The following is a 9,220-nucleotide window of genomic DNA, read 5'->3' as shown; positions in this document are numbered from 1 at the left end:
TTCGTCAGGACACTCACTTTACCAACATGCAAATACAAAAATACACGCATTGGGTGTAGTGAGTATTTGGATGAGGATACGGGTACGTATCGAATATGGAAGACATAAAAAATCGGTAAAAATGTGGTTACTATATCAATATCTGAAATATTGTTTGTGAACCATAATAGGTAAATAAAGAAGCAGCAATATAATATTTTATTTGGCGGAACTAAAGCTATGGTTTCCTAAGACAGCGGTACCGTCACAAAGCGGCCGTCACGGGACGGCGGATGACGTCATTAAAACGTTGACTATGTAAATCAATGGCGCCGGTTTCCTAGAGAGCGTTGACCGTGAACGTAACGTCGAAGCAACGGTGCCGCCATTTGCAGGACGGCCGTCACAGCGGTGCGAACTGTTTTCGAACGGTTTTTGTCGCGAAGCGGTTACCGTTTAGCTGTCAAAATGAGTGCAAACGTGGTGCGGAATGTTGAAAATGACGAAATATTGATTAATTTTGTAAAAATCATGACGATTTATGTAATGGAAGGGCAAAGACTATTAAAAAGTCGAGTTGAAACAAAGTTCGTGAAGAAATATCGGGACAACGCTTGAAATATCAGGTATGTACTAAAATGTAAATAACAATAGAATCATATAAAAATAACAGAGCAAATGTTTATAAGCTACAAGAAAAAAGCTAAGCATCTATCATAATGTTATTTTTCTAATTCAAAACATTTATTATAACATTGTTTATACGTAATAGATTCCAAGGAATCCTAACCTATTTATTGTGTCTGCAGATAATTGGTTGAATTCTGTATTAAAATTTCGTAAGGTATCCAAAGTGAAATGCTTTTATTGGATTCAATTATCCTTTTATTTTTTTTATTTACAAGGGTGTAAAATGTGACGCATTTTGTCTTGTAAGGACATTATCAAACTTTTTATTAGGTTACCTTACCAAATCCTAACCTATTTTGAAGTTGACATTTTATGAAATAACACACAACATTTCAGATTAAAAGTCACATGGGTGTGATTTAAAATAAGGATTTCTCCATGAATATTAAAGAGCCAAGAAAAATGCCTGGAACATAATCTTAACAGAGTAAGTTTGATGAATTTTAAATAAAATATGCCCTTTGAACATGAAATGAATACAACAAATTTGTCGATGGATACAAATAAGTATACCAATGTAATTCTTGTATAAACATTACTATAATATTTTTTCTGCATTAATTATTACATTTATTTATTCTAGAAAGCTACAAACACCAAAGAGTAGTCACCAATATAAACAATTTTTGTTACAACTGAGAGGGAAAACATTTTTGAGAAGGGAATACTGAATTTGCGTCGTAGGTGAATTGGTTCAGGCGAATAAATCTCACCCAAATGATAAAAGTTTCAGCTCTTTTAATTCACAAAAGAAAACAGATGGAAGAGTTGAGGAAATGTGATGTTAAAACATAGGCAGAATGGAGAATGTTACAATGTGTAAAATGCCTACTTAAACCAGCCTATGACAGAGCATAAGCCCTGTAAGTGCCTAGACTTCCATATTCCCTTCTCGAAAATGTTTTCCCTCTCTGTTGCATCAAATTTAGAACTAGATAACTCCCTAGGGAGGAAATCCAGCCTGTCTGCAAACATTTGGACATACTCAAAACATTGTTTTTAATGAGTAAACTTATGGCACAGAAAAACGATTAAATGTAGACATACTTGGGACTTATTAATACATTTGTTCCAGGATTCTTATCACCGAATTCAATTAAATAATATGGTATGTAAATGAGCTCCCATTTATATTTGAGACAAGTTCAAACTAGTTTTATAGCAACTCCATAAACACCAGTAATAAGTTCTTATTTAGATACATAAGGTAGGTTGCAATAACTTTCCTGTATATTCATTGTGAATTTTATTTTCAGAATAAGTACATACTACAAAATTATTTTCACCCAAGTGCAGATCAAGATACGAGTAGTGAGAGGGTAGATACTCTCCCGATAGTACTACTAGATTTGCTGTGCAAGTCGAACTCAAATGTTTGCCAGCAGAAATTACTAGGCTCCCGAGCGATTTCTTCACTGCCTCAACATGCAAGGACAAGGGGACATTCGTCAACGACCTACGACTCAGACTCGCAGACATCAGACAAACACCAGGCATCCACCACAGTCCAAAGAAAACCTTTATCCACAAAGAACTTCTCAACACGAGCCACGTATTTATATTTACTGACTGCCACAGAAGACCATTCCAGAACGCCATACAATGTAGAACAGACGGGAGACAAGACTTTCTGAAATCTACCTTCACTATTGTGATGGAAAAATCCAATGACACCATACCCACAGCAGTACTTACTTCGGACTCACCAGATCCACCTCCAGGAAGGCAGACACTCCCCTGAAATGAACACTTCCCAGAATAATACTGATCATAAAAACAAAAATGTACTAATAAATATGAGCAAACTATTTTTACCTGGATGCAAATTATGTTTTAAATACCTCTTATGAATGTACACATTATTGTAATTCCATTATGTATTATAATTTTATATGTATTCTTCTCCGTTTTTTAGATCATGAGAAATGTAGTTTATACTCACATAATATATTTTCTATTACATAATATTTATGTAAATTTAGGATTATAATGAAAAATCCTCAAGTATGCTATACTAAAATGATTTCGTGTTTAGCATTAGGTCTTATACTCATATATATACATATAACTCATAAAATATTAGTTCTTTATACAAATATGAACCAAACTTTTCTTCTTTAAATATCTCTTTGTAAAAAGAGATATTTAAAGAAAAAAAGACAATAAATTTAAGTTAATTTAAAATAACATCTTAAAAAAATAATAACATATTGTGGTAAAAAAAGCAATATATTATTTTTAAATGCTATTCTAAAAGTAATTCAAATAAGTTTAAAAATATAAAACCAGCAGTGGAAAAAGAAAGAATAAAAGTCTTTCAAGTGAAATGTAAAAGAGCATCAGAAATTCAAATATATTAAAAAAATATTTTGTACTTTCTCCAGCCTGTCAATATAAGTAATGTATTGTGGATTCCAAATTATGGATGCAAATTCTAGGTGAGTACTTACATAGCTATAATAGAGTAATAATGAATTGATTACAATGTCTGCTTTGTAATGACAAATGTATTCTTTATGTTTGTTGTTACTATGTAAAATACTATATTATATTTTGACAGACTAATAAAATGAATTTAATTATGATTCAAAGAGGTTGGACATATACTTGTATGATAGGGAGCAGATGATATTCCTAAAGAGTTAAAAGTTATACAATACTGTGTTGTGGGGTATATAAATTATTAGTTAAACGCTGAAGACATTTTGGTTTCGAACTTACAGTTTGTAGTTATGTATATTATTACATATGAAAGTTATAAGTATATATTATGGTGTCTGTAAGAAGTAAGTGTATAATAATTGTAATTTTTCAGAAGAAATCTGTACAGTTTATATATAGTAAGCAATATTAAGTTCTGATGTTCCAGTATAAATTGTTACTACAATTATTACAAGTTTATATATGTATATTAAAGAAAACGTAAAGTAAAGTGAATTCTGGTTCTTTTGTTTTACAAAGAGATATTTAAAGAAGAAAAGTTTGGTTCATATTTGTATAAAAGTACAAATATTATATGAGTTACATATAATATATGCGTATAAGACCTAATGCTAAGTAATCTCACGAAATGTAAGAAAGCATCAGAAATCCAAATGTTTTAAAAAATATGTTGTACTTTCTCCAGCCTGTCAATATAAGTAATGTATTGTGGATTCCAAATTATGGATGCAAATTCTAGGTGAGTACTTACATAGCTATAATAGAGTAATAATGAATTGATAACAATGTCTGCTTTGTAATGACAAATGTATTCTTTATATTTGTTGTTACTATGTAAAATACTATATTATATTTTGACAGACTAATAAAATGAATTTAATTATGATTCAAAGAGGTTGGACATATACTTGTATGATATGGAGCAGATGATATTCCTAAAGAATTAAAAGTTATACAATACTGTGTTGTGAGGTACATAAATTATTAGTTAAACGCTGAAGACATTTTGGTTTCGAACTTACAGTTTGTAGTTTATTTATTTATTTTATTTTATTAAATATTTGGGTAAATCATAAGAACGCAAATATTTCTTTTTAAAAAAAAATAAAAAATAAGTATTAAAAACAACAATTTTTTAACATAAAAAGACCAATTAAGTTTTCATAAATTAAAAAGATATAAACATTAAATGTGACAAAAAAATAAAAAATAGATAAAAATTTTAAGTGAGAAAAGAATAATTAGTTTTGTATATTATTACATATGAAAGTTATAAGTATATATTATGGTGTCTGTAAGAAGTAAGTGTATAATGATTGTAATTTTTCAGAAGAAATCTGTAGAGTTTATATAAAGTAAGCAATATTAAGTTCTGATGTTCCAGTATAAATTGTTACTATAATATTTACAAGTTCATAAATGAATATTAAAGAAAACATAAAGTAAAGTGAATTCTGGTTCTTTTGTTTTACAAAGAGATATTTAAAAAAGAAAAGTTTGGTTCATATTTGTATAAAAGTACAAATATTATATGAGTTACATATATATGGGTATAAGACCTAATGCTAAACAAGAAATCGTTTTAGTATCGTTATCGTTTGAGAACTTTTCATTATGATCTTAAATTTACATAAATATTATGCAATAGAGAATATATTATGTGAGTATAAACTCCATTTCTCATGATTTACAAAAAGGAGAAGAATACATATAAAATTATAATACAAAATGGAATAACAATAATGTGTATATTCATAAGAGGTATTAAAAACATAATTGACATAAAATTTTGCATACTATAAAACTATGTAATAGTACTTAATGTTTCCTAAATAAAAGAAAAAAATATTTCTTTCTCTTATTTCTGTTTACATGATATCATGATTTGTTCACCAAAACACTAGAAATTGGCCCTGTGAAGGAATAGAACGCACCAAGATCAGTTACAAATAAAAATGTAGTTATTGCATATATTATTTTTATTTAATCAAAAACATACACCTTTTATTTTATAAATTATTATGTAATGTATTTTTTAAAATTATTTGAGTATGATCTTCTTCTTCTCTGGTCTCAATCCTGGGATTGGGTGGCAGCAATTCCTTTCATTCTTCTCCTCCATTCCTCCCTGTCTTGTGCGGCTCATTTAAAGTCAACATATGATGAGCAGCGCACGTCCTCTAATAGGTCCTCCAGGTACTCTCGGCGTGGGCATCCCCTAGAATTTGTTCCCCCGGTCATCCCCTCCATTGCACATGCAGGCCTTCTTGACGTATTACATGACCGATCCATCTCGCTCGCCTTTCGGACAAGGTCCTGAGCAGGTGCCTTCCACCTTCGATTCTTTGGAGAACCTCCTCATTTGAAATGTGGTCTCTCCAGGAAATTCCTAGTAGTCTTCTATAGGACCACATCTCAAAAGCCTCTAGTCTCCGTTTATCTCTTTCGGATAGGCACCATGTCTCGCAGCCATACATCAAGATACTCCATAAATAGGTCTTGATTAGGAGTATTCTTAGTTTTAGGTCTATATTATTTTATTCTTTTATTTTGGACCTTTTATTAAATGCAAGTCTAGCTTGATGTATACGGCTGTCGACCTCGCTCTTAGACCAACCGTCCCAAAGTTATTTTGCTCCCGAGGTAGAGAAACTCCTTGGTGTTCTTTAGTGGTATTCCCGACATCACTACTCTTATCTGGTGTTGCATTCGGCCTACAGTCAGTAGCTTTGTTTTGTCTTTATTTATCTTCATACTGTAGTTATTTTGAAGAATGCTTTCCATAGTTGTAAGGGCTCTTGCAGTTCTTCTTCACTTTCAGCAACCATAGCAATATCGTCAGCAAACCTTATCATATCCCATTTAGTATGATATTAATAACAATAATTACAGGATTAAATAAACTAAAATTAGTTATTATATAGATGTGATTATAAGTAATTATGATATTTTACAAATTGCAAATATTTATTTATAAATCCAACATACTCAAGGAATACTATTTAAAAGTTTAACATATAACATCAAATCAGAGAGACTAAACATATATTATATAAACTATAAATCATATATTTGTTTTTACATTATAAATTTAAGATGTTTCTATCCACTTGTATCAAACACACACTCACCCTTTCCACAAACCCACCCTCACACTCATATACACTAACTCTCATATTCACATACCTACCAAAACCTCACTCCACTCCAGCAATATTACAGCACATTTAAATCAAAGCTTTCTCTCACTCTCTAAGACTTGCAAATAAATAATACAATAATAAGCTCCACTCGTTTGACGATAACAGCCGAACCTCGCTTTTAAGTTATCGTTTTGAAATTTACTCAAGAGTAAATATTCTACTTTATGCATGGAAAATATATATTGGATCAACATTGAAAACGCATCCAATGTAGTAATGGGGGATTTAAATTTTTATACACCTAGAGACTAACTCTCAGGTATTGAGAGTCTCCAAGTTTTTAACCAAAGAGACATGTTTCTTAGAAAATTTTTATGATCTACACTATCTTCTCTAATGGGTTCCTTGTGAAGATTGTTGAATCTCTGAAATTCAAATACACTTTACCCATTTACAATCTTCCACCATCTACAAAATATACTTTTAAAATCTAGAGTACTCTCGGGTTCTACAAACAGTTCTGGATTTTTAGGCGCTACGCACTTTAAACCCACCAATTGTTTTCTCATTAAAAACTTTTAACTCTAGGGATACATTTTGTTTTAGAATGTTGCTTGGATATAGGACTTTGTATGATATCATGTGCCCAAATTTGATCAAGGTTTTTTTTTCAAGATCATTAATGAATTTCGAATGTTGAAATTGAGCATCTAATATTATACTGAAATCATTTAAATGAGGATTATTTTGAATTGATCCAATTAAGCAAACACACTTAATTAAATGTAAGTACAGGATCAAATTTGAAAAATAAAGTTCTACTATTATCTAAAGGGTGAGGTAAACTAGGGAGTAATATTTTATCTGTTTGAAACAATTCAAATGCCTTTTTTGTTGATAGCATTATTATCGGATATCAAAGATATTGTGAAGTAGGCCTTGTATACAAACTCCTGACGTCACTGCAACCTGTGAAGATCTATTGTGATGGATTAAATTAATTAAAAACAACTACTGCACAACATCATTATACTTACAGAGGAATATTTTTCTTTAATGAAATGAACAAAGATAATAAAAAGTACAGTCAGGAATACAATATATTTAAGAAAGAAGTAAAAAATTACATCTATAATTCTTCTTTATGTAACACTGATTGAAAACATCGTTAATATCTTTTTTGTAATTTATTTATGTTATTCTAAAAATAATATTGATTAAAATAAAATAATCTATTATAAGACGTCACTCCCTATTATGTACACAAGAATTGTTTATTTCTTTTACGTAATGGGAAACGTTAATGTAAATATATGTAATTGAAAAATGTAAAAAATTGTATTTAATATTGTATTTAAATTTGTTATTAATAAATTTAAAAAAAAAAAATCTATTGCACCTATAACTTTAAGAAATCCTCTCATACAAAATAAGCCGGATATAACTACATTTGTTCTGGACACTGGCTTCATTATAATATAGTCCGGTGTTTTTCATGCCAATTGATGTTGATGTTGAAATAGTTTGGTGACTAAATTCGTGTATATCAGCAGAGTCGTCTTGAATCTGGAAGATTTATCAAAAGTTAATATCTATAGGCATCAAACATTTACGTATTTAAAATTGTCAAATGAATTGACAGAAACGATACTTACATATTACCAAAATTATTATTCATTACATACCTCATTACTACCCCAGTACCGAATAGCAAATAGGCCCTGGAGTTCTACTGGTATTTTCTCATCTCGTTTGTGTCCTTCCAAATCGAGTTTTACTAGAGTAATTATGCGCCTCATATTTTCCTTCGAAAAACAGTATTTCTCCTTGAATTCACTGTCTTAAAAATCTTAAAAAGAGTTGACTCTTTTTTTAATACAATTTTCGTGCACGAGAAGGTCGCATGCCTTCGAAAATGTTTAAAATTAAATAAAACTGTGACAAACTATTCATAAATAACGACAAATATGACAGATCGCATTCTAGGGCATATTTTTGACGGATAAGCTGCCGTGGCCGCCAGATATGACAACGTTTTCCTAGGAAACCACTCTCTAGTCACCGTTTCGGCGGCCGTTCACCGCATCACCGTTCGTACGGCCGTTAAGATATCGGCACCGTTTTCCTAGGAAACCCAAGCTTAAGGGGCGATTGACGTAGGAGGAGGCGAGAGTGCTGGCTGGCGATAGGGTCTCCTGAAGGCGTCTGGTAATGTCCACATGCTCCACTTTAGAGCGGATGTGGAAAAAAAGAAGTCGTATAATATAAGAAAAAAATGTAATCTACGCTTTTGAAATTAAATTTTCAATATTTTTCGGTTTTTAGAAATATGACGAGTTTTAACTTTTAAAAAATGGATTTACGTAGGTTTAATTTGGTGCCAAAGTTTCTGTATCCAATTAATTTCGAATCTCCAACACATCTTTAGAAGGTTCAAAGCGTCAACCGTGGTACAGTAAAACTTTGATATTTTACTATTTGAAAAAACGAAGTGTATAATTTACATCGCAAACGATGCCAGACCTTTTTTGGCACCTTCATTAACCCTCTTCCTGAAATGTGAAGCGGGCGTCACCCTGGAGAAATGTATGTTGCAAGTTGGGCCGGGCAACCCGTCCCCCTCTGCGGTGTTTCCACTTCACGGGTGTCAAGAAAAATCTCAACATTTACACAATGGTGTTTTGTTGCGAATGTTTTTTATTTTTCATTTCGAACGCCATTTATTCGGCCATTTTCCAGCCCGCTGGAGGGATTTGTTGCGGCAGGCCGCAGGCCGCACGCCCCCCCTCCCGTGACCGCGCTATAAATAAAGCATTCAGTCGACGACAGGATTAATAATGGCCCGCTCGATGGCCAAACACAGTGTTAGTTTTATATCGATAATTATTACTATCGGGAAATTTTACCCATGATTTTCAATCAACTTATTTATTTATTTATTTATTTATTCACACATATGTTCTACA

At 31.5% G+C, this 9,220-nt stretch overlaps 2 long non-coding RNA genes across 3 annotated transcripts; one reads left to right on the top strand and one right to left on the bottom strand.

Moving 5' to 3' along the window:
- Window positions 1-315: 315 nt before the first annotated feature.
- LOC148285308 (uncharacterized) lies at window positions 316-2,538 on the top strand. Of its 2 annotated transcripts, none has more exons than XR_015822436.1 (3): window positions 316-605; window positions 1,006-1,096; window positions 1,926-2,538. It is a non-coding gene; the product is annotated as an uncharacterized LOC148285308 (long non-coding RNA). The 2 variants fall into 2 exon arrangements; XR_015822437.1 differs by lacking the exon at window positions 1,926-2,538 and adding an exon at window positions 1,253-1,373.
- A 4,986-nt stretch (window positions 2,539-7,524) lies between these two features.
- On the bottom strand, window positions 7,525-8,248 carry LOC148285307 (uncharacterized). Its single transcript, XR_015822434.1, has 2 exons — window positions 7,940-8,248; window positions 7,525-7,820 (listed from the first exon to the last, which is right to left on the bottom strand). It is a non-coding gene; the product is annotated as an uncharacterized LOC148285307 (long non-coding RNA).
- Window positions 8,249-9,220: the final 972 nt, after the last annotated feature.

This window comes from Micrasema longulum, unplaced genomic scaffold (genome assembly GCF_059751315.1).
Source record: "Micrasema longulum isolate JH-2025_06_02 unplaced genomic scaffold, ASM5975131v1 h1tg000042l, whole genome shotgun sequence".
NCBI classification, from domain to species: domain Eukaryota; kingdom Metazoa; phylum Arthropoda; class Insecta; order Trichoptera; family Brachycentridae; genus Micrasema; species Micrasema longulum.
This window is presented reverse-complemented; position numbering and strand designations above follow the sequence as displayed.